At 44.3% G+C, this 25,293-nt stretch overlaps 1 protein-coding gene across 1 annotated transcript in view; it reads right to left on the bottom strand.

Annotated features, from left to right (window-relative positions):
* The window catches only part of LOC124796313 (semaphorin-5A), a 666,040-nt gene extending 641,866 nt beyond the window's left edge, over nucleotides 1-24,174 (bottom strand). Inside the window, exon 1 of the mRNA XM_047260440.1 lies at nucleotides 24,039-24,174. The gene's annotated coding sequence lies outside the window, so the exon portion shown is untranslated. The remainder of the gene's footprint in view (nucleotides 1-24,038) is intronic.
* Nucleotides 24,175-25,293: the final 1,119 nt, after the last annotated feature.

Here is a 25,293-nt window from a genome sequence, read left to right on the forward strand (position 1 = left end):
ACCATCACGATGTTTTCGTGAGGTATAGCTAGGACGAAGCAATATACTGGTTGACTCTTCTAGGAGCTTATACTCTCAGAATTTCAACAACAAACCACACCGTGATGCACACCGGCTCTCTTGTAGCGACTACCACTGGGTTTGATTGAGCACATCCGTGACGCTTTCGTGCCTGCTAAATGTACCAGTGAGGAAATATGCCGCTCTTCGTCGGATCTTCTCGACTTCCTCTATCAACCCTGTCTGGTACACGTCACATATTAAAGAGAATGTTCAGGTATCGGTCGAAAGAGGGTTTTGTAACCTAACTCCTTTGTGAGTGCATTTTACTTCCTGAAGACTGGCATCTCCCTTACCTGTGATTAGTTTTATGTAGTCGTTCCACATTAAATCGCTCCCTATGCGTACTCCCAGATACGAGGGCTATTCGGAAAGTAAGTTCCGATCGGTCGCGAAATGGAAACCACAGTGAAAATCCGATGAAATTTTGCACAGATGTATTGGGCAGTGTCTCTAGTATGTCCGTCGATCGCGCACGTTGCTCTTTTCAATTTTGAGCGCACACTGAACACGTGAAGATGCCTAGAAAACAGTGTCTCCCGCCAAGTATGACGGCCTGGTGTGAGATTTCGCCTGATATCGTGCAGCCCACATAACATAACTGTCATGCGCTTCCCTTCTGCTTCTCGGCCGCACGCTGCAGTTTGATCACCCACAAAACAGCCCGTTATTGGCTCGTCCTGAATTCTCTGCTCACATGAACCGCTGGCACAGGCAACGAGCTGTAGACGAGCGTAGAGAATTGGTGGAAAGCACAAGCGGCTGCGTTCTATGGCGAGGGTATTGGAAAGTTGGTACAACGCTACGACAAATGTCTAAGTCGCAGCGGCGACTGTGTAGAGAAGTAGCTGTAAGGTGTAGCTAACTATTCCAAATAAAACATAGATTGGAACTTTATTTCCGAATAGCCCTTGTATGTGATGAATGTGGCTGCTTCCAGTGACTATTCTTCAATCGAGTCGTCACACAGTAATAGTTCCTTCCGTCTGTTTATACGCACTACATCTACATGGTTACTCTGCAGTTCGCACTCTAATGTCTGGCAGAGGGTTCATCGAACCACTTTGGCACTTATTTCTCTACCGTTCTACTCTCGAGCAGCGCGCGGGAAAAAGCGAACATTTACTCTTTCCGTACTAATTGTGATTTCTCTTATTTTAGCCAATGATCGTTTCTTCCTATGTAGATGGGGATCAACAAAATATCTTCGTATTAGGAGGGGAAAGCTGGAAATTTTATTTCGTCAAAGATTCTCGCCACAATTAAAAACGCCTTTATTTTAATGATTGCCACCCCAACTCACATATCATATTCGTGACACTCTCTCACGTATTTCGCGATAACACAAACGAGCAGTTCTTTTTTTTAACTTTTTCCTTGTTATACACGAAATGTATTCGTAGCTGGGAGTATGGACTACTATCAGCCGTATTTTACAATTTATACAGAAACCAGATGGCAGTTATAAGAGTCGAGGCACATGAAAGGGAAGCAGTGGTTGGGAAGGGAGTAAGACAGGGTTGTAGCCTCTGCCCGATGTTATTCAATCTGTATACTGAGCAAGCAGTAAAGGAAACAAGAGAAAAATTCGGAGTAGGTATTAACATCCATGGAGAAGAAATAAAAACTTTGAGATTCGCCGATGACATTGCAATTCTATCAGAGACAGCAAAGGACTTGGAAGAGCAGTTGAACGGAATGAACAGTGTCTGGAAAAGAGGATACAAGATGAATACCAACAAAAGCAAAAGGAAGATAATGGAATATAGTCGAATTAAGTCGGGTGATGCTGAGGGAACTACATTAGGAAATGAGACACTTAAAGTAGTAAAGGAGTTTTGCTATTTGGGGAGCAAAATAACTGATGATGGTCGAGGTAGAGAGGATATAAAATGTAGACTGACAATGGCAAGGAAAGTGTTTCTGAAGAAAAGAAATTTGTTAACATCGAGTATAGATTTAAGTGTCTGGAAGTCGTTTCTGAAAGTATTTGTATGGAGTGTAGCATTGTATGGAAGTGAAATGTGGACGATAAATAGTTTGAACAAGAAGAGAATAGAAGCTTTCGAAATGTGGTGCTACAGAAGAATGCTGAAGATTAGATGGGTAGATCACATAACTAATGAGGAGGTATTGAACAGAATTGGAGAGAAGAGAAATTTGTGGCACAACTTGACTAGAAGAAGGGATCGGTTGGTAGGACATATTCTGAGGCATCAAGGGATCACCAATTTAGTATTGGAGGGCAGCGTGGAGGGAAAAAATCGTAGAGGGAGATCAAGAAATGAATACACTAAACAGATTCAGAAGGATGTAGGTTGCAGTAGGTACTGGGAGATGAAGAAGCTTTCACAGAATAGAGTAGCATGGAGAACTGCATCAAACCAGTCTCAGGACTGAAGACAACAACAACAACAACAGCTGTATAATGGAATGACAACAAGGAAAATTTGTGCGGGACCGCGACTAGAACTCGGATTTTTCCGTTTATCACGAGCGGTCGTCTTACCATTTGATCATCTGAGCACGACTCACCGCCAGACCCGAACTTCCACGTGTCGACAACCTCGTGTCTACAACCCGTACTCGCGCATCCATTATGTATAATGCCGTACAGAGGTGACATTTTACTTGAAAGTCGCTGCCCCGGTGCAGGCCTGTGTTATGCCAAGTAACGATGTAATTTCCTTCGAACATGCATGCAAGTACTTTTTCGTGCGAAAAGTGTACTGTAAAAAACGTAAGAAATGCACAGTTCTGCAGACGGCAATTTCCGATGTAGGAGAGAAACGAAGCAGAAGTCACCGCCACTATGATACTTTCCGTCAATAAAGCGAAACGCGTCTAGGGAGAAAAATACGCATTTTCTTGTAGTTGGAACGACGGAACGTAAATACCCTCAGGACCAAGATGGCGGCTGTAGCCCCGCCCACCGCCGTGACAGACCAAAACATGTGTTTTTTCTGGTCAGCCCTCGTATTTGCTCTTTGACTTTTGAACTTTAAAATTTTTGTGAAAATGCTTTTGTTGCCTGATACCATTTATATAACACTTCGTTTTCAACCCAATGAATACCATGGCTATACAAGCATAAACGTGTTTAATCCATACTAATATTATTGAATGTGAAAGTAACTCTGTCTCACGTCTAGCCCACTGAACCGATTTCGATGAAATTTGGTATGGAGACAGGCTAAAGCCCGAGGAAGAACGTTGACTACTTTAGAAAGTTAAAATAAAAAATATCGATCCCTGAGAATGTGAAGTGGGGAACGGAACATCTTGCTTTACATCAGTAAACGTAAATCATTTAATAAATGTATTCAGCTTGTTGTAGAAATGTACATGTCGTATAGTATACAGCTACTTCAATAGCACGATGCATAGACGCACGCTCCTGCCCGTACCCCTCCGCACGCACTGCTTGGCAGCGACGATTTCCCTGGCTACGAGCTGCCATGGCGTGAACCGATGCTATCAACAGCATCTGGAGACATCTGCAATTCTTCTTCCATGGGTCCTTCTCCACACATCAACTTCGGAGTACGATCTGAAGAGGCTCCGCCTTTGGACTGAAACGGGTCACCACCAAATGTGATATAGATTGTTTTTCTAAGTGCATTTCTTCTAAGTGTTATCGTATTTGAACTGTTTGTGTATTGTACTCTTTGAGGCGGAAAGTGGGGACCAGCCCAGAATTTGCCTAATCGAGCGAGAGAAACCGCCTAAAAACGACGCGCAGGCTGCTCAAAGTACCAGCCCAGTCTCGTTCAGACGCAGCGCGGCTACGATGCGGGTCTGGCTCCCCTTGCACTCTCGTGAACTATCGTGCTGCGCATTATGCTGTACGAGTAGGTGTCGAGAAAGCTTCATATGAGCTCTAATTTTTTTTCTGATCTCGTCGTGGTCATTTTGCTCAATGTACGCATCTGGGAGGAAGTAATATGTTGGCCATCTCTTCTCGAGACATGCGCCCTCGGTATATGAACACGAGACCCCATCTCCTGCAGCGTCTGACACTACGGTTCGAAGAACATCTTCACAAAGCTCTCGCACTTACCAAACGAAAACATGAAGAAAGAGACATAGACTGAAGAACAATCCCTTCGTGCATGATAACACTTCCATGGGATGCCTCCAATGAATCTCAGTCCGATCATTACTTTTTGTGCAACTAGCTCTATGAGTTCGTTCCACTTTAGATTGGGTTACTGTCTACGGTTGCTTCGACGCCAGCCAAACGTTTTAATGGGAACTCTTTACAAGTTACAAATCCGACTCGAAAGCAGCCAAAATAGCGTCCTACGGAAATGTTTCCACCAGGCAATGAGCTACGCGGAAACATGGTCTCGGTGAAACGGCAGCTCACGAACAAAGGAAGATCAAACAAGATAAGGCATAAAATTATTTCAGAAAAATATACGCCTCGAAACACCAAGAACGATGCCTTGAAAAGGAGACGACCAGTTTTCTACATCTACGTGATTACTCTGCTATTCACAATAAAGTGCCTGGCAGAGGGTTCAATGAACCACCTTCATGCTGTCTCTCTACCGTTCCACTCTCGAACGGCGAGCGGGAAAAAATGGTTCAAATGGCTCTGAGCACTATGGGACTTAACTTCTGAGGTCATCAGAACCTAAGGACATCACACACATCCATGCCGGAGGCAGGACTCGAACCTGCGACCGTAGTGGTCGCGCGATTCCATACAGCGCGCGGGAAAAACGAGCACTTAAATTTTCCTGTGCGAGCCCTGATTTCTCTTATTTCATTGTGATGATCATTTCTCCTTATGTAGGTGGGTGCCAAAAGAATGTTTTCGCAATCGGAGGAGAAAATTGGTGATTGAAATTTCATGAGAAGATCCCGCCGCAACGAAAAACGCCTTTGTTTTAATGATTGCCACTCCAATTCACGTATCATGTCAGTGGCACTATCTCCCCTATTTCGCGATAATACAAAACGAGCTGCTCTTCTTTGTACTTTTTCGATGTCATCCGTCAGTCCCACCTGATGCGGATCCCACACTGCACAGCAATACTCCAGAATAGGGCGGACAAGCGTGGTGTAAGCAGTCTCTTTGGTAGACCTGATGCACCTTCTAAGTGTTCTGGTAATGAATCGCAGTCTTTGGTTTGCTCTACCCACAATATTATATTTGTGATCGTTCCAAATTTAGGTTATTTGTAATTGTAATCCCTAAGTATTTAGTTTCTACGGACATCTGTACAGAATGAACCCCAACAGGCTGTCCTATAAAATTTTGAAAATAGCCATAACAGGGAAGGCCATTAGGTCCCTCTGGATCATGCAAATAGAAAAAGGCCTTGCAGAACTTCATATTGAGCAGGACATAATAACTAACAGGCGTAACTGGCACTTAGCTGCTGAAATCACGCCCTTCCTAACATCCCTAACGGAAATTAACCACAATGAGATCAGGTTAGAGTTCAGCAGGAAAATTAAGGATTACAGAGCTAAAAGAAAAGCTGGGGGTACCAACCAGAAAACGGCTACTAAATTTCACCAACAGCACAGCACAGCAAGGCAAAAGCACCGCGGTCCACAGGCGCCGTAAACGAGACGCGCAAACGCCGCCATAGTACTCCGGGTGTTCTGAATCCCCCCTCCCGTAAAAAGCGCGAAGGGTGAAATTAATTTTGGTGAAGCCAAAGTGTCGGTGAAGTAAGCAGATACTGTACGTGTCCACCTGCTAAGTGGAGACGGCGGGCGTGTGGGCAGCGGCTCCGCCAGCTGTGGACAAAGGTGCATTGTTTGGAGGCGGCCGGGTTGCCAGGCGGGCGTCGGCCAGCCGTTACCCTCCTGCGTAGGCCCACCGCACGGGTCCCTGGTGCGTAGTCCCACTCCGCTGCTTATTTATAGGTAGTGGACATCGGTGGATTCCGCCGACGACCGACGTCGGCTGAAGACGGCCGATCCTTTCAAATCAGTACGCCACTACCTGCGCGGTCACACTGCAGCCGATCTCATCGTCCGAAACGTACAGATTTCGGACGAAAATCGGTGAAATTCAAATCAGTTTGTCGACATAAAAGTTTTCTGGGTATGGTACCGCGTCATAATGTAAAAAGAAAAAAAAAACTACAGCTGCTGGAGAAAAACCAACGTTTCGGCCACGGTTGCAGCGGCCTTCTTCTGGGTCTGTATCGCCTAATGACCTGAAGGCTGCTCGGAGTACCAGCCCAGCACAGCGCGGTACCATACCCAGAAAACTTTTATGTCGACTGACTCTGGCCGCGGAAGCCTACGCAATTATATCAGATCAGTTTGTTTTCTTCGGTCAAATCGACCGACGTTCTCACACACTCTGAGAAGCTGAGAGGTTTAGTCCAAGAAAATGTGAGTTTGTGGGATGCCGCGGATAAAAAAGTACTATAATCGGGTTTACTAAGGAATCGATGGACTGAAATCGCTGTTCTATTGGAAACCACGAGTAAGAAAACTCTTTATCGGAAATTTTGAGCGTAAATTATAACCTCAAAGAGCCGGCCGCGGTGGTCTAGCGGTTCTGGCACTGCAGTCCGGAACCGCGGGACTGCTACGGTCGCAGGTTCGAATCCTGCCTCGGGCATGGGTGTGTGTGATGTCCTTAGGTTAGTTAGGTTTGAGTAGTTCTAAGTTCTAGGGGACTTATGACCTAAGATGTTGAGTCCCATAGTGCTCAGAGCCATTTTTTATAACCTCAAAAAATAATTCGAAAATAATTCGTTAAAGTGAGAATGGTGGCGTTCGTATGCTTAGGCCTATTTTTGCTGTACTGGTTCTTTTTTGGATTGTTGTAGGTTGGTACTACAGATTAGTATTACTGCTTGTCGGCGTTCTTACGCCAGTAGGTTGGTGATTCTGTTGCATGACGTGGTTTGCAAATGTAGAGTGTGTGTTTCCAGTTTTCAGTGTTGCAGGTGTTCAGAGTTTTTATTCTAAGCTGTGCGCTTGTTTTCACACGTATGCTCAATTAGTTTCATTGAAGGTTGACTGACGATGTCCGCACAACCCAAATAAATACAGCAAAAAATCAAGATCACCACGAATCGTTTACAGTATGTACCAGAACGTTTCTCCCTTCATCTCATATATCCTTAAAACTGGTCCGGTAATTCCAGTGACTGAGGACAGTTTGTACAGCTCTCGCCACGTTCTTTTAAAGACACTTAGAGCTCATTAACATGCATTCGACTCGTTTTTAATAGCAAAAGCCGCATAGCTGCACTCGTCTCCAAGCACAGAAATGTGGTGGTATCCATACCCCCTATGAGGGTAAAATGTCATCTAGTTCATACACAGAGGAGATTCTAACCTAATTTAACCTCCGCGGCTCAGTCAAAAACTGAGGAATGAGATCAAAAATGGCTCTGAGCACTATGCGACTTAACTTCTGAGGTCATCAGTCGCCTAGAACTTAGAACTAATTAAACCTAACTAACCTAAGGACATCACACACATCCATGACCGAGGCAGGATTGGAACCTGCGACCGTGGCGGTCGCGCGGTTCCAGACTGTAGCGCCTAGAACCGCTCGGCCACTCCGGCCGCCGAGGAATGAGATCGGAAGCACTACGGTCAAGTTGTCGTCCGATGTTATCTGGCGACCTCTGGCACAGCGTTTGGCAACTGTTGTCTGTGCCACAGTGAACGTCCTAACGCGACCTTAGGCTGCGTTCACATTTGCACCGATAACGGTCGTCGGACACCGGCGCCATAAAAACGCCAATAATCAGACATAATAATTTGTATACGGCTAACGTCCACCTACAACAATCCAAAAAAGATCCAGGACTATACCGTTAAGCATAAGATACGTCATTTGATGTTATAATTTACGCCTAAAATTTCCGATAAATGTTTTGCCTACTTGTCGTATCAGCTAAACCTGACATTTCAGTCCATATATTCCGAGCTATATCCCATTATGATATTTTTCATCCTCAAAATGCTACAAACTCCTTCTTTGACTATAGTTATCAGTAAATAAAGGAAACGAACCACCACAGCCATACCATCAAAGAAAAATATTTCAAGTGTCTAGTTTCGGCGCAACACTTACACCATCTTCAGGTGCAGTATAAACCAAAAAATACTTTCATTCCTTGGCCTATGTATCGTAGAACCCATATAATACTAGTTGTCGTGTATTGCATACATCAGCAGTGTATGTCGGTCGTCGGTGGAATCCACCGATATCGGTGACCGCTGCCTTAGACGATCGAATGAAAGTAAATAAAATGAGGTAGTTCCACACCATCATTGGCTCTGTGATTTTATTTCTCATATCTACAACAATTTCGGTGTTCGTGTATAGATTCTTCACAGCACTTGTATGATGAGACGGATAACCTCTTTCAGTCACAATATTCCATAGCATTTTCCTGTTCACGTTATCAAATGCTTTTTCAGTATCTAAAAAGCCAGAATTCTTTCTTAATTCTCGTCCCTTTTCTATTATTTATTGTAGCGTAACAAAAAAACATTGTCAACAATATCAAAAAGTAAAAACACTTCCTAATGTTCTGCAAATTTATATTTATTTGATCGCGAACCGCTTTCAGCTTCTCAGGCCATGATCAGGTGACAACTGAATATCGCGAACACAGATAAACATGATTTGCGACTTACATAGATGTTATTTATACAAAATATACAAAAATGACAGACTGTTTTCACAGGAAAAGATTACAGCAATTACATTAACTAAAAGAGTGGTAAATAAAGTTTTTTATGTGGAGATACATTTAACAAATGATGAGAAATACGATGAATTTATAGTATGAATCTAGTATTTGTAGCAAAAAATTTAACGAAGGGGAAAATGGAAATTTAGTCCGATCGTTTAATGCTAGGCTGGCATTCTGTGTCAAGTGTTTGTTGATTTCCAGTATTTCCAGTAGGGTCATCTTTCTACTTTTCTTGACAGAATGCAAAACTTCTCGTTCTACTTCATATGAGTGGTTTTGTGCCAAAAGATGATTAGTAAAGATAGAATCTTTCTTCCTTAGTCGGCAACTTCTCTCACGTTGACGTAGCCTAATTGCCACAGCTCTTCCTGACTGACCAATATAAACTTTTACGCCGCTTGCAAGTCTTTTTTTAGTTAATGCAATTATTGCAATGTTTTCCGATGTAAACATTTTGTCATTTTTGTATCTTCTGTACAAATAATATCTGTGTAAGTCGGAGATCATGTTTATCTGTGTTCGCCACATTCAGTTGTCACCCGATAATGGCCTGAGAAGCCGAAAGCCGGTTCGTGACCAGACAAATATAATTTTGCAGAATATTAGGTAGTGTTTTTCCTTTTTAATATTATTATCATGTATGCCAAGCACCAACGGAAAAATTTAGTTAAAATTGTCAATACTTGATCGTCCCTTTCTATAACCTGATTTTTCTCCAGACTTCTCCGTTAGTTACTTAATGATATCATAGGAATATTCGAAAAAAGTATTTCGTACGTCCACATTGATGGTGAGAACTGCTTAATGCAGTTAGAGTTGCCCTTGACGCGAGTATTCCGGAAACATCTGAGTGGTGCTGTGTTCGGCGTCAGATCAGACAGCGCAGAGACGCGGAGGGGCTCGCCTCTTGCTGTGCTCAAACAACGTCCACTGCCGCCTGCCGCTCTTTGACACTTCCTGCTCGGCCAAAGATCAGCCGGATGGACGCTAGCTACGAACTACGCACCGTTAGGCAAGCAGCCCTATCAGCAGTCGAGTGGTGTCTCCGTATTTCCTCTAAACTTCTCCTCAAAAGTGCACCGACACATGTGTCTAGAGATACTGCAGCCAAATGCTTCGTTTCACGGGTGCAGCAGCTGCCGCGCTGACAGTCACTGGAAGAATCTCAAGGAAATGTACTTCATCCACAAAGAAGTGCCTTACAAAACATTTGTAACACCGACTCTCGAATATTGATGATTACACTAGGAGTCTTACCTGGTTGGTTTAATAGAGGATACAGGGAAGATCCAGCAAAGAAAAAAAATGGTTCAAATGGCTCTGATCACTATGGGACTTAACTTCTGAGGTCATCAGTCCCCTAGAACTTAGAACTACTTAAACCTAACCAACCTAAGGACATCACACACATCCATGCCCGAGGCAGGATTCGAACCTGCGACCGTAGCAGTCGCGCGGTTCCGGACTGAGCGCCTAGAACCGCAAGACCACCGCGGCCGGCAGTCATGTAAAACAACAGAAGTAATATCTCTGTTCAAGATAGTGCACGGAAAGATTGTAAGATTTATTGACTGTAAAAAAATTATAAAACTTATTCTCAGCTCAGTATATAAGTTTTATGTAAGAATAATAAATAACAGACTTAAAACGGTTGCGGAAATTCTCGTTAGTGAAGAACAAACTGGATTTAGAAAAGGAAGAACAATCACAAACAGTGTATTTACTCTGAGACAGGTAACAGAAAAAATATGAGAATTACAAACACGTATAGCATTTAGAGATTTGGTCAAATTATATGACAAAGAAAACAGACACAAACTTGGACTGTAATCGAAAGCAATGGATATCCTAGCGAATTAGTAAAGGCCATAAGATGCCTATAAAAAAATTATAATACATACTTGTGAAACAAGAACAGGAGAAATTTGAATAAATAGAGGAATGTTGTGTACGACTTCATACACAATGATAAGGAGGGGTGGGCTAAAGAGTGGCGCAGCAACTGTCATTGTAGGAAAGATGGATAGGAGCGGAAATGATTAGTTAACAAGTTATCACGGTGAACCGAAGATTCACTTAATTTGTACTTCTCAAAGTGTACGAAGACTCATTACAAATAATGCAGCAGGAGAGAAACTCCAGCTCTTGACATCTGTTCTGTCGTACCGACAAACGCGGACACGAAAATGAAGAACGCAAGAGCAGAGAAGGCTGCGATACGACGTCAGCCAATAGAATGCTGACTAGGACGACATCGCATAGGAGCGGCCCCTGTACGAACAGAATATAAGCGCCGCTCCCGCCAGCCTCGGCCGGACAGTAGAAGATCGGCACTAGAAACCACGCAGTATGAAGAGAGGGACTAGAAGAGCCGTTATTAGTGATCCACAGCAACTTGTGTAGATCACTTGCTCAATTCCTGACTGGTCAGAGATTTTCTTCACTTTGAGGTCTGGGTGCTGTGTTATCCTCCTCATCATTTCATCATCATCGACACACGAGTCACCCAACATGGCATCAACTGGAAAGACTTGCAGCTCGGTGGCTGAATTCCCCCGGTGGAAACGCCCAACCATCAATGCCATACGATCACTTCATTTCATTTCAAATGAAAACGAGACAGGAAAAAAGTAAATAAACTGTTTATTATTTCAAAAGTAATTTTCACAACTATCAATACTGTACATTTATCTCACTGTGAGACAAGGTGGCCAACACCTTCAAGGAAAAATGTTTGCGGTTGCCTAGAGAACCATGACTGTACTCAGGTTGGCGACTCTTCATCCGAAGCAAATTGACGGCCACGAGTGTATTTTTTCAGGGCTCCAAAAATATGGAAATCGCAGGGGGAGAGATTGGGACTGTATGGAGAATGTGTGAAGTCTTCCCAGCGAGACTTCTACAGCATACCCGAAGCAATCTTGGCAACATGTGAGCGGGCATTTTGTTGGCAGGCTGTTTCGACTATTATTATGCATGTTTGCAGGTGCAGCCGCCAAATAACTGTTAAAATTCTTAGTGAATTTTCAGCTGTCCTTTATTTTGCACAAAGCGCTTCACTACAAGGCTCGGTCAAATGACCATTATCAAGCATTGCTTGGTATGAACAGATGGAAACTTTTACCATAATAAGAGTAATTTGCTCTTTTGGGCCAACCATTGTAACACTTTTTTTTTTTTTTTACAGTTTTGAGTGTGTGGCTAGTTGTCGCCGTGAACTTTGCTTGTTTATGGAATCTCTTGTACACAGCTTTTATTGTAAAAGTTATGTACTACTATGGCGGGCTCAAAAGAGCAAATTACTCTTATTATGGTACAACTTTCCAGCTGTTCATGCCAGCTTATGCTAGATAATGGTCATTTGGCCGAAACTAGTAGCGAAGTTAAGCACTGTCAGGCTGGGCTAGCACTTGGATGGGTGACCGTCCGGTCTGCCGAGAGCTGTTGTCCTGCGGGCTGCACACAACCCTTGTGAGGCGAACTGAGGAGCTACTTGATTGAGAAGTAGCGGCTCCAGTCTCGTAAACTGACATGCGGCCGGGAGAACGGTGTGCTGACCACATGCCCCTCCATATCCGCATCCAGTGACGCTTGCGGACGGAGGAAGACACGGCAGCCAGTCGGTACCATTGGACCTCCATGGCTTGTTCGGGCGGAGTTTAGTAGCGAAGCGCATTGTGCAAAATAAAGGACAGCTGAAGGTTCACCACGAATTTTCACAATAGTTTCCACTCTGCTCCAAAAGTTTCGCTGGGAAGCCCTTACACACTCTCTGTACAGTCACAATCACACTTCATCCGACTTCCAAATTTTTGAAGGCCTGAAGAAATGGATTCATAGTCGTTTGCTTTGGAGGAAGAGATGCACGCCTGGGTACAATCATGGTGCCACAGGAAACTGCAAATATTTTCTCACGAAGCGATTGGCCGTTTTTGTAAACAATGAGATGTTGAGATCTCCAAAAACAAGGCTAAAGTGACGGCTTTCTGGGGCAAAGATCTGGTTCGATCCAAAATCATTGGCCGGCCGGGGTGGCCGAGCGGTTCTAGGCGCTACAGTCTGGAACCGCGCGACCGCTACGGTCGCAGGTTCGAATCCTGCCTCGGGCATGGATGTGTGTGATGTCCTTACGTTAGTTAGGTTTAAGTAGTTCTAAGTTCTAGGGGACTGATGACCTCAGAAGTTAAGTCCCATAGTGCTCAGAGCCATTTGAACCAAAATCATTGTGGATAATATGATTTTAGATCCAGTGTCGTCCTTCACTTATTTGGGATGTCAAATAGGCGTACACAATAGTAAAGAGCTAGTCGTAAAATTAGCTAAATCTTTTAGGTTCAGTAAGAGTGTAATGGACATGCTCAACCGTTTTCCACGGTAGACGTTACAAGGGAGAGCCGTATCAGACCAGTCTTCGGACTGAAGACCATAGCAACAACGACAACGCATGCTCGGCCTCTGGTGATACGCCTACTCTAGTGGCCAGTGCAGAGCTGCTACACAGGGAGGGAGTGTTATATTGTATTGTCTGGCCCAGTGCCCTGTACATCCTGACGCCGCAGCCGATACCGATCGCCTCGCTTGCTCTCTACTCCGCCGTCGTCATGCAGCGCTGACGCCCTTCTCGCGATTTCACGCGCAATATCGCAGGCCTTCGGAAAGACCAATCAGACCGATCGTGTCCGTGCACCGTTGCCGGAAGGCGATTTCAGCCATCACGTGCAAACTGCTCCTTCGTGCAGCCCCGAACCCAATGCTTTGAAATACAGTACACGGGCAAAAATGTCGATCAGAAAATTTTAGATGTTTCGCGATTTGACCTGAGGAAGAAACTGACCGAGATACACTTTTGAAACAATGATCGTCAAAACCGCAAGTTTTCTTCCGTTACGCAGTTTGGATCACGTACATCTTAAGTTGATTCAACCGTCTTGGAACAAGTACTTAGTCATGTCATATAACAATGAGAATTTTTTGTGGTAAGGTCCTATGGGAGCAAACTGCTGTGGTCATCGGTCCCTAGGCTTACACACTACTTAATCTAACTTACGCTAAGGATAACACACACACACACACACACACACACACACACACGCCCGAGGAAGGACTCGAACCTAAGACGGGGTAACCGCGCGAACCGTGGCGAGGCGCCCGTAGACCGCACGGCTACCGCGCGCGGCAAAATATGAGACCACCCCAGTAAACAAATCTACAGAACCAAAACTGCTCTTGTTGGAACCTATAAGATCCTTACTTTCATAAAACACTGTCCAGTGACATTAAAGTGACCGCTTGTCAAAAGCAAGAATAACCATATTTCACAGAGCAGGAAAAGAGTGAGGATCTGGAAGGTACCGACAGGATGTGGAAACACGCCGAATGCAATACTGTGGCCAGCTGCTCTTGGTTTCTCGCCTGAGAAGCCTTGGCGCAACAGCCCGATCGAGATGGTCCCACAGACTCTCGACTAGCTAAAATCCGGAGAGTTTAGTGGAAAGACGGGTACTGTTAAATCACCTGCCCGGCTAGCCGCGCGGTCTAACACGCTGCTTCCCGATCGGGAAGGCGTGCCGGTCCCTGCCACGAATCCGCCCGGAGGATTAGTGTCGACGTCCGGTGTGCCAGCCACACTGTGGATGGTTTTTAAGGCGGTTTTTCATCTACCTCGGTGAATGCAGGCTAGTTCCCCTTATTCCGCCTCAGTTACACTGTGTCGGCGATTGCTGCACAAACACCTTTCCACGTACACATACACCACCATTACTGTACCACGCAAACATTTGGGGTTACATTCGTCTGGTATGAGACGTTACCGGAGCGGTCCACTGGGGGCCGAACGGCACAGTATCCCTGGGTTCGGTGCGGGGCGGGGCGGCAGTGGGGTGGGTGGACTGCTGTGGCCTGTTGTGGCACTGTGAACCACTGAGGGCTATGGCAGGACGAAGCTCTCCGTCGTTTCTAGGTCCCCGGTTTGATACATACATACATATATACATACAGCTAAATCACCCTTGTGTTCTTTGAACCACGCACGTACACTGTGAGCTGAAACGTTGCATTGTCCTGCTGGTAGATGCCGCCGTGCCAAGAAAAAACAAACTGCCTGTAGGAGTGGACGTGGTCCCCAACTATAGTTGCATACTTGTGTTGATCCATTGTGGCTTCCAGAATGACGAGCTCACTCTGGGAATGCCATGAAAGCACTCCCCAGACTAAAACACCCTCCTCCGCCCTGGACACTTGCGAGTATAGTTGCAGGGCCGTACATGCCAGCTGCCTTCTGTCCAATGGAACACACAACATGATTCATCTGGAGGGGCCACACGTCGCCAGTCAGTGGACGTCCAGTTGCGCTATTGGCGTACAAATTCCAACCTTCGTCACCGATGAACAGCAGTCAGCATGGGTGCGTGAACTAGGCGCCTGTTCGCTGAACAGTATTCGAGGAGACACTGTTCGTAGCCTCTTTGTTCATCTGGGCGGCCAGTTGCTCTCAACAGTTGCACGTCTCTTCGCCCGTATATATCTCCGCAGCCGTCGTTCACACTGCGACCAATGGTGCACCTCAGCTCCAGTCTTCGACAGCGCCACTTTGCCATGGACTGTATACTTTAAGTACGGCGGCACGCGAATAGTTTTAAAATTTGGCTGTTTCGGGAACGCTTCCACCCTTGACCCGTAAGCCAATGACCATACCTTTTTGGACGTCAGATAAATCGCTACGTTTCTGCATTACAACGCCTGCATTGTCCCTGCCACCCCCCCCCCCCCCAAATCCGGTACTCACCCCCCACTACATACCCTCCACTGCCAGTGCTGCCACCCGCCGTGTGTGAGTGGTTGTCGGACGTTGATCTTGAACATTCGCGATGGTCACATTAGTGTGACTGGACGCATATAATAGTCAGCCTGTAGCCATGACTCGTTCCACACACACTACTGGCCATTAAAATTGCTACACCACGAAGACGACGTTCTACAGACGCGAAATTTAACCAACAGGAAGAAGATGCTGTGATATGCAAATGATTAGCTTTTCAGAGCATTCACACAAGGTTGGCGCCGGTGGCGACACCTACAAATTGCTGACATGAGGAAAGTTTTCTCATACACAAACAGCAGTTGACCGGCGTTGCCTGGTGAAACGCTGTCGTGATGCCTCGTGTAAGGAGGAGAAATGCGTACCATCACGTTTCCGACTTTGATAAAGATCGGATTGTGGCCTATCGCGATTGCGGTTTATCGTATCGCGTCACTGCTGCTCGCGTTGGTGGAGATCCAATGACTGTTAGCAGAATATGGAATCGGTGGGTTCAGGAGGGTAATACGGAACGCCTTGCTGGATCCCAACGGCCTCGTATCACTAGCAGTCGAGATGACAGGCATCTTATCCGCATGACTGTAACGGATTGTGCAGCGACGTCTCGATCCCTGAGTCAACAGATGGGGACGTTTGCAAGACAACAACCTGCACGAACAGTTCGACGACGTTTGCAGTAGCATGGACTATCAGCTCCGAGACCGTGACTGCGGTTACCCTTGACGCTGCATCACAGACAGGAGCGCCTGCGATGGTGTACTCAACGACGAACCTGGGTGCACGAATGGCAAAATGCCATTTTTTCGGATGAATCCGGGTTCTGTTTACAGCATCATGATGGTCGCATCCGTGTTTGGCGACATCGCGGGGAACGCACATTGGAAGCGTGTATTCGTCATCGCCATACTGGCGTATCACCCGGCGTGATGCTATGGGGTGCCACTGGTTATACGTCTCGGTCACCTCTTGTTTGCATTGATGGCAATTTGAAAAGTGGACGTTACATTTCAGATGCGTTACAACCCGTGGCTCTACCCTTCATTCGATCCCTGCGAAACCCTACATTTCAGCAGTATAATGCACGACCGCATGTTGCTGGTCCTGTACGGGCCTTTCTGGATACAGAAAATGTTCGACTGCTGCCCTGGCCAGCACATTCTGCAGATCTCTCACCAACTGAAAACGTCTGGTCAATGGTGGCCGAGCAACTGTCTCGTCACAATACGTCAGTCATTGCTCTTGATGAACTGTGGTATCGTGTTGAAGCTGCATGGGCAGCTGTACCTGTACATGCCATCCAAGCTCTGTTTGACTCAATGCCCGGGCGTATCAAGGCCGTCATTACGGCCAGAGGTGGTTGTTCTGGGTACTGATTTCTCAGGATCTATGCACCCAAATTTAGTGAAAATGTAATCACATGTCAGTTCTAGTATAATATATTTGTGCAATGAATACCCGTTTATCATCTGCATTTCTTCTTGGTGTAGCAATTTTAATGGCCAGTAGTGTAATAACGATCAATCGTAAAAAATGATCCACGGGACATGAAACTAACTGACAGGCAGGATACCGGTAGCAGTACCGTTAGCATTAGCTTTTAGTAAGCGCACAATGTGAGCATTTTCGAACCGAAAAGAACCCCGCGAAAACGAAACTACTACGCTACGACGTGAATCACAACGCGTCATTATCTGTGACATGTTACGGTTAGGCAAACGATCATTACCGGCGTCGCTTAAGAAAGTTGTTCTCGTTTTTATTTAAACAGTATCGTCTTACAGTTATCGCGAGAGGAGAGATAACAGCAAGGCATCGGTCGCGTTATTTCTCTTTCTGTTAAGGGGCTCTTATCGGATAAAGATAAACGGCAAAAAAAATTGCGTACGTGCGTTTTTTTCCATTTGCGGCAGCGACGGACACATTATAACACAGCGGGGTCGTTGTACTTGATTTCTCTCTACGCTAACGCCGTTATTAACACAGTCTTCCTGCGTGTATCTGCATAAAATTTAACATAGTTGTACTGTGTCGTGTTCTTACAAGTGACCTGTACTACTTCTTCTTTGGTGTATCTATCTTATGACAGGTTTCAATTGGAAGCTTTCCAGGGTGTCCTGTTTAGAGCATTTTGCTTCGTCTGTTTGTATGTTCGTCCCCTTCTAATGCCATCCACCATTCCAATTCTCTTCCTACGCCTTCCTGTCATTCCTTCCACCTTTCCCTCTACATGTCCTTGTTCCAGACCATTCCTACGCAGCGTATGTTCCAGGCAAGATTTTTTTTACTCTTTCAGATCATTTCCAGTAATTCCCGTGTTTTCCTCACTACTTCTTGATTCTTATGTCTGTCAGTCCACTTCAGCTAACATTCTTTTCCACATTCACATTTCAGAAGTTTTTAAATATACTTCCTCTTTCTTTTTAACTGTCCATGACATAACAATACATTCAACACCCAAAATTTAGTAAATCTTCTTTCTCAGCCCCAATGGAATTCTTCTAGATGTCAGTAATGTCTTCACCTTCTGCTTTACCTTTTCAAATTCTCTCTTATTTCTTCTGTGCAGTTTCCTGCTATGTCATTATTCCGTCTAGGAATGTGTTAAATGGAGCTTCCTTCACGCTTATTCTCATCACTTTAGTCTTTTCTATATTTATCTTCATTCCATACTCCTTGCCCTTGCAGTATTCTTCAACATCTTCTGTAGCTCCTCTTCTGATAGCGCCAGCACTGCTTGATCACACGCGAATTTTACTGTCTTTCTCCTTTCTCCTGCAATTACAATGCCTCTTGCATCCCAGTGGCCTTAATCCAGATACCACGCCCCCGGCTAGAACAGTAACACGACTCAAAAATTCAACACTTGAGAAAAAACCGACTACGAAAGGTATTGCATAAAATATAATGGAATTTACTGCCAAAAATATTTGCCTGAGGAAGCTTACACGACTTCAGCATAAGTTGTATACTATTTTTTAAGTCAACTTTTCTCAGGCATTGCATTTTTGAGATGTGTCACTGTTCTTGCCGGTGTGCGATAAGCTGAATAGCTTCATGAGTTCTTTGACGTTTCCGACAGAATTACGTCACCTGTAAACCTTTAAATTTTTATTTATTTTCCCTCGATACTTTCTATACTTCTTTGCTTTCTTTACTGACTGCTGAATGTACGTACTGAATACAAGGGGGATAGGCAACAAGCCTGTCTTCTCTACTACTGCTACTCTTTCACTCCTTCGACTCTTTATTAGATAAAAATGTTGACTCTATGACGCATGCAGAAACTTTGTTCTATCACTTCTGTCATCGTTTTCAACTGACCAGGAATGCCCACATCACATGGAACGATATGTACAGTACCATTATGTTCAACCTGGAAATGTAATATTAAAGTCCATAATGACAACCCATTTTATCAAAAGAGATGCTAGTTCCAATGAGCGACTAAATGTCATGTTCTCTCAATTAATGAGCAATCCCCTTACGAATGTGGCCTTTTCAACTTAAACGGTTGATATTTTGACACAGCTTGAAGAGACAATTAGCACTGTGATAACACGTCATGCTTTCGATTGAAGAGCCAATGGTTGTTCTATATTTATTTATGTTACCCTTGATATTTATTTCGTAGAATGATTTGAAAATATGGCTTCACGGACGAGACTTCGCAGTAATGAAAGCATAATAACGGGACGCAGGATGGTTATAGCATACAGAAGCCACCAGATATCGGAAAACGTAAAACACAACATATTATTTATTGGCAAACCTCCCTGCCATCTGTCTGCAGGGGCAATAACTCTTTTATGCTGTGATAAAGTTTAGGTCAGTTGTAACACAAGAGTATTAACTTGACTAAGTCTTGACTGCAAGATTAGACGCTCTTTGGATGTAGCTCTATTTTGTGGAGTTTATCATTATTCATCAAGTTAACGTAATGTAAAAAAAAAAACACTTTTGTCTTGAGCTTGGAGCGAAGAGTACGTGAATTGTGATTAGTCTCATTTTGTGCGAGAAAAGCATTGTTGGTCACCGACGCGAATGGTGTCAGATGTTTATTTTCCGTGTTTGAGCCAATGTAAAAGGAGTTGTAGAACACGTTTGTCGATTGGAAAAGGTATGATACAGTTTTCTTTAACAAGATACAGATTCATCACTATGGAAATTGAGTATGCCAACAGACTGTTCCAGTCTATGATATTGGACGCGTAGAACGTGCACTCACGGTCATTAATTCTTTGGGAATAATTATTATCTCGTTTCTAATATATGAAATCCTACTCCTGCCGGAAGCTAGCATGCAAATTTCATCGAAGAGCTGTACTTGCACGCAGACTCCGATCATTCTACGAGTATGGATAAACCTGACTTTTTCGATTACAGCTGCACTACGTTTTTCTAGCGTCGTAGCTGAGGAACCATGAGACTTGACTGAAAACAGTTCGATGACTTATGACATTTTGAACTATTTAGCTACCTACAGAAATCGTCGATTATTAACTAAAGCCGGCCGCTGTGGCCGAGCTGTTCTAGGAGCTTCAGTCCGGAACCGCGCTGCTGCTACGGTCGCAGGTTCGAATCCTGCCCCGGGCATGGATGTGTGACGTCCTTAGGTTAGTTAGGTTTAATTAGTTCTAAGTCTAGCGGACTGATGGCCTCAGATGTTAAGTCCCATAGTGCTTAGAGCCATTTTATTAATTAAAGCAATGCTCTTTAACTAATATGTAACGAGAGATCTAAATAACTTCCTGTTCTAAACATACACTATAAACCAAACAAGATTTCTTTAAATAATAATTCTTTAAATAAATAAGAATATATTTTAAAGAATAAGTACATAACCGATAAACGAAAATATATCTGCTTCAGTATCTTACTGGTAGTGGATATAAACGTTGACTTTGTGTTTGTTTTAGTTTATTGAAAAAGTACCGTTCCCCGTTTATAATTTACTCATTCATCGTCAGACGGCTAGCATGCTTTTATTAAAACGACATGGCGCGTTGGTTTGTATGTGAGTTGGCCAGGGACAAATAGAGATTTTAGCTTCACAAGTGTAAAAATGACAGCTGCGCTACAAGTTTGATGCAGAATGAAACTGACACCAATGTCAGATAAGCAGTCATTTCATTCTCACTCGAATTTTCAGCTCAACCATAATCACCATACTTTTGGTGCTGTGCAGCTCTGTTCATTGTAGGGCTAAACATCTATAAACTAAAGTATCATGTGCTCTGCGAAAAATGTACAAGTCATCTATTTATGTATTTGTAAATCCAATACCATTAACGGCAAGTTTTCAATAAAGCAAACACCAATGCGACGGGTCTCTAACTGTGCCATTACTTGACAACAGAGCAAAATAAAGGGTGTTTTAATCCATCAAATGACTGCCAGTTGGCAGAATGTTATTGTGGAGATATTTAAACTGTATCTTAATGTGTGCACATCGAGATTGTCTGCTTCATTCACACAGGATCGCTAGAGATACTGTGAAAAGTGCCCGAGTGTCGGCCCTGTTTTGAACGTGCGATGCAAGGAACCGTGTCACTGAGCTGACGCTGGCTCTGGTTTGGTCAGCACGCGGCGAGGGACGCGGGGTCTCTCCTGCCGTCTTCGTCTTTTTTGCCGACCGCGAAGGGTGACCAAAATCCGTGCGTGGCCATGTGGCGCATCTGGCTCCGCCTTCGGAGATTTAAACACATGTGCAGGTGGCGCGCCGACATGCTAGCTTCGCCAAGGCCGGATTTAAAAGACGCTCGCAGTTTGGGCGGATCTGCAACGATGCTCCCACGCAAGCTGTACCCATGATCCTACGAAATTCATTTCGTTACTCGCGGCTTACTTCGTTGAAGAACGATACATATTATTGGTTCACTGTTAGAAGTGTTACGGTGGAGTAGTCTATAGGTGTGTGACTACGGACCGATATTCACTTGTTTCCGGTCGTTACCAAACATAGCTTTCAATACCATGTGCCAAGAGCATCTTAACTGAATATATCAACAAATTTATACCATTTCAAATTCACTTACATATAACATTTCTATAACTCAGTGTGTTATGTCTCCTTTTGTATGTAGACAACATCCACCCCCCCCCTTTCCCCGAACAAATCAAATAATATTTTTGAAAGCAATTTTTTGATACAAGTTAAGTTGCAACGTATAATGTTGACTATTTTGTTAACAGATTTTTTTAAATAGAAAAAAATAATACAGTTTTCTCCTATGATGGTCATAAATTCACGAACAGCAAACAATTGGCTGAATTCATCACCTCATAATCATGTACTTAACCCTTTCCTTCAAAACTATGAAACACTGTACCACAGGATTTTATATTTGGGGAAATTATGATCCAACGAACTAAGAACAGAGTAGCGCGCCGTAACAGACGTACTTGTTTTAACTTATGCACAAAACAGAACTTTTCAATCCACCTCATCTGAAACGCTTTGATATCCAAATAAACTGGAGGAAATTAAAGCTTGGGAGGCAGACATTTCAGTTGGAGGCAGAACTGCTTCAAAGATGATGAAAATCTCTTCTATTGGAGCTGAAGTGCAATGGCACTTAAGTTACATTGCAAGACGCCGGCAAAAGTTTAATCACGAACTGGACTAAAATGCTAACAAATGTACAGCTTGTAGCAAGATTTTGCATTCTTTCCTTAACTGGTGGGTTTAGAACGATTCTATTTTATTTTATTATGCTTATCATCCGTTGCTGTAAATATCATCAAGACCAATTTGAACAATAAGAGATTGTCTGCATGTCATCAGCTTGTGCATCGAAATGCCTGGATATAGACACAAAAGACTGCTAATAATTTTATCTACTAACACTTGATTTTTGCTAACAAAGACGCACCAGCGCCAAATTTGGCTGCTGAGAATTAAGGTTTACGTAAATGATTTTGTGTTTTGATATGTAATGTAATGGTCACGCTAAGTAAGTAACTTCATGCAAGTCTTGAATGAGATGAGCAAGATAGATTGGGCACAATCATCCCGTTCTGTGGCCAGTTCGATCACCACATGCCACATTTCGGTTTGCTGAAAATGGAATATCTCATGGGATATTAATCGAGATACTTGATTAAGATCTATGGACGCCAATAGGAGTAAGGCTTTCCAATTAATTTACTGATGTCCAAACAATGTGTTAATTTCTGTTACTGTCATGTATTCCACACATACAAAACAAAGAAACGAAATTACAATATAAAGAGATTCCTGTCACAACAGATACATAATATCAGACCACCTAGTCGGTATTTCTGGCAGAGTCTGAAAGCTGTTCGTTTTGCAAATTGCACGGTAACTAGTACGAAAGGTCGCTTGGATACAACATTCTAAAAATGTTGGGTGTTATGAAAGCAAAGTGAGCCCGAATGTAAATACGACCCACTTGACAAAAAAGGGAGGGGGGTAGCCTATGCGCCAGCAGATGTAAACAGCGTCGGCCTTTCGCAGAACCAGAAGGCCAAGTTCTTCGTACCTGCTCTTGAAATGTCACTGATAAGGGGTGGTATTTTGAAGAGTGCGAAAAACAAGTTAGTGCAAGTAATCCAGTGCTGTGAGACACACACCTATCGGAATTTGCTGTAAAAAAAAGTGTATATATTCATACAGTAGTCGCAAATAACATAGAAAATGTATAGATTGCTAATGCAGATTACAACGCGTTCACCTGAAGAAATGTAACTGCACATAACTGAGTCATTTTATATGTTTTCATCTGCATGCCCGTTAGCATATTTTTCTGTATTATGCAAGTCGTCTGCATAGCATATGAAGCAGTGCGCTTACTTCATAAAATTCTTATGCAACACGGGAGCACAGAATATGTTGTTGGCAACTCTAATGAAACAAGTGTAACCATCTGAAGATGGGCATAACGACTGAAACAGGTCAGTGAAATTATTCTTTTAAAAAGTACTTGAAGCTGATTGCGTTCTGCGTCAACCAAACAATAGGGCAGAGTTCAACAACTCCAGCATGGATAAAATAACACGAAAAGTGGTACAACACCGTAACAGTTGACCGAAGTTGTCGGCAAACGCTACATGTAAACAAAGCTCGCACGTCCACGCGCAGTCCGGAATCACGTTTCTCCTGATGTTGCTCGCATTTGACGGCTTTTTTTTTCTATAGGCTAAATCTTGTTTCCGAGTTTGAAACAAGGTGCAAGGGTGGTGTGCGAATTACCTGCCTCACCCCAAACCGTATATTAATAAATTGGTTACAAGAGGATGCGGTGCTTCATTTACTGGTGACAATAGACATTTTTGCGGGCGCGCGTGTGTGGCTCAGTAGCCACACTTGCGTTGCTGCATCAGAAAACACCGACAAATGTGAAATCGATAAAAATTGTACAGGCCCGACGCCTCAGTTAGCTTATAAACAAATTAACGGCGCGTCTCTTGCGAGGGCGGACGCACTGGTGGTGTTGTCCACTCACCGGCAGACGCGGCTGTAGTTTAGCGGCGCGCAGGCGGGTGCAGCAGCATCGCTCGCGTGGTTTCTTTCGGCGTCAGACACTGGCTCGGCGGGCACTCACAACACACAACACCAGCAACCAGATCAGATCGCGTCGGACGGCGCGAAGCGACTGCGGGTGCGGCCTTGAGCACCGCCTCTGCGGGCTGAGGCTGCACTCCCCCCCCTCTCCTCCCCCCCCCCCCCCCAGAGCTGTACAGTCCTGCCCCCTCCACAGACCGCAAGGACGCAACGCATGGGCTTACCTGCACCCGACCGGCGACCGGTTCCTCTCGGGACGCGGTAGCCGTCACTGCCTGGACCTCAAACAATACCAGCCCTAACCACAAACCAGACATCGGCTGCCTCCCAAATCCTTTTCCACACCGTCATATTTACGAATGCCGGACATTTGCCACTACGGACATTTGCCACGCCGGACATTTTCCACACTTGCCCCTTCACCAGGTAGCGATCCCTCGGATAAGGGACACCCTTCTTCGTTATTTCTGTCCGCTTTCTAATCGCCGTCTCCAGTTCTTACTCGATACAACCAGTATGTAAGGAACCTTCTTCTTCGATATCTTGGCGAAATACAGAGCTTCTTTTCCGAAATTGAAATATTTATAACTTTTGGGAAACGAAAGCAATACCGACGATTATGTCAATATGTAAATAGTCCTGCCAGGTATATACAGGGTGTTACAAAAAGGTACGGCCAAACTTTCAGGAAACATTCCTCAAACACAAAGAAAGAAAATATGTTATGTGGACATATGTCCGGAAACGCTTACTTTCCATGTTAGAGCTCATTTTATTACTTCTCTTCAAATCACATTAATCATGGAATGCAAACACACAGCAACAGAACGTACCAGCGTGACTTCAAACACTTTGTTACAGGAAATGTTCAAAATGTCCTCCGTTAGCGAGGATACATGCATCCACCCTCCGTCGCATGGAATCCCTGATGCGCTGATGCAGCCCTGGAGAATGGCGTATTGTATCACAGCCGTCCACAATACGAGCACGAAGCGTCTCTACATTTGGTACCGGGGTTGCGTAAACAAGAGCTTTCAAATGCCTCCATAAACGAAAGTCAAGAGGGTTGAGGTCAGGAGAGCGTGGAGGCCATGGATTTGGTCCGCCTCTACCAATTCACCGGTCACCGAATGTGTTCTTGAGAAGCGTACCAACACTTCGACTGAAATGTACAGGAGCTCCATCGTGCATCAACC

This window comes from Schistocerca piceifrons, chromosome 4 (assembly GCF_021461385.2).
Source record: "Schistocerca piceifrons isolate TAMUIC-IGC-003096 chromosome 4, iqSchPice1.1, whole genome shotgun sequence".
NCBI lineage: Eukaryota > Metazoa > Arthropoda > Insecta > Orthoptera > Acrididae > Schistocerca > Schistocerca piceifrons.